Source organism: Pistacia vera, unplaced genomic scaffold (assembly GCF_008641045.1).
Source record: "Pistacia vera cultivar Batoury unplaced genomic scaffold, PisVer_v2 Contig352, whole genome shotgun sequence".
Classification (NCBI taxonomy): domain Eukaryota; kingdom Viridiplantae; phylum Streptophyta; class Magnoliopsida; order Sapindales; family Anacardiaceae; genus Pistacia; species Pistacia vera.
In genome coordinates this window covers 609434-611038 of record NW_022196171.1, presented here as the reverse complement: position 1 = coordinate 611038, position 1605 = coordinate 609434, and positions in this window count along the sequence as shown.

The following is a 1605-nucleotide window of genomic DNA, read 5'->3' as shown; positions in this document are numbered from 1 at the left end:
GTTTTAACAGTTGGTAATCATAATATCATTACTTGTATGATCAAGAAATTAACAATTAAAAAGTGTGAAAAATATGGTTAAGTTAAATATCGATTCTAACATGTATTTTGGTTTTTATGTATTAGAAAACTTTTAAGAACTAAAGGCATGAGTGATTTGGCATAATCTGTTTCAATTGTTGGGAGTCGAAATACGGTTTTTTGTATGATTAACAAAATAATGAAATCAACAGATTAATGAAATGTGATGATATCAGTAAAACTCATGTCAGTTGTATTGCTTGAAGAGTGGTGTTGTTATTCTAAGTTGCTTTTGCAATGATTTGTTGCACAATTTGTGATGGTAATTGTGATAGATTTGTGGGTTGTGTTTTCGTTCTTTTGTAAGGAATCATGATGTTTTGGTGGCGTTTTTTGTGTGTGTAAATATATGGAAATTATAATATTATTACGGTCTTAGTGGTTTATATAATTTTTGTGTGGATACTGGATAGCGAATAGGTTTTTGTGTGTTTGGATTTGATAGATAATATCGTGTTAATTATTAATGAGAGTTAGTATTGTTATTTCAATCTCGTTTTTAGTATTTTTGTAAATTAATGATGGTATTTTTATTTTGTTGAACATTAATTATTTGATTTTGTTATATGTATCAAATATCGTTGTTTCATTGTTGTTTCTACCGAGAAAAATTGATTATTCTATTCAACGAATATAAACTTTTTTAGTCTTAATCATTTAATGTTAAGTATTAATTTATCTTAAATGTAAATGGTTTGCATTCATGTATATTGGTGTGTTGTCGTAGGCACCCAGAATTAAAACCCTAAAAATACACGTAGTAGTGTGAGTAGGGATTATTCCCACGAAGAGTGTCTAGCTGAGTTTTATGTTACGTGAACCAGTATGGGGGGGATTTGAGTAAAAACAGAAACAATTTCAGGAAAATAAATTCAACCTAAATTACCGAAATCAATCAAAATAACGAAACTTGGTCTAAGTCAACATCCACCATCAGAATCTTACAACTGATCATTGATGCAAAAATAAATCAATTCTTACTCTGAGTATTCACCGTTAGAACTATTTTCCTATCTCTCCTTAGTTGTAATTAGTTAGGAAACAAGTGATCTAATTAATCTTACTACTAAACAACCCTAGACAAGCGCTAAAGATTTAATCTAGTGGCAACCTTAAGAACTAGAGAGATCGATGAAGCTAAACAATACAAACTCAAGCGGTTGTATTTAATTTAGTTGAATGTTCTTCTTAAGACTTAATAATTCCTGACGCAGCAAATTCTTAAACCCTAATTGCTTCACAAGTTAAAGGGATCAAATAATTACGGATTTGATATCTAACTTAGCAGTAGATTGCAACAAATAATAAACTAGTAGGCCTCCTAGTAATTAAATGCAACAATCAGGACAATATGCATAGAAGAACATCCAATACTCAAAACATAAATTGAACACTAAAAAATTAGATTAGATCTCACAGTTTTATTGATTCCGAGGCCTCCGTTTCCTTCGACCAAGTTATGAAAGTTTTAGCCGCTCATGGCTATGAAAAACTCAAAGGAAAACGAATTCCAGAAGAGAGAAAA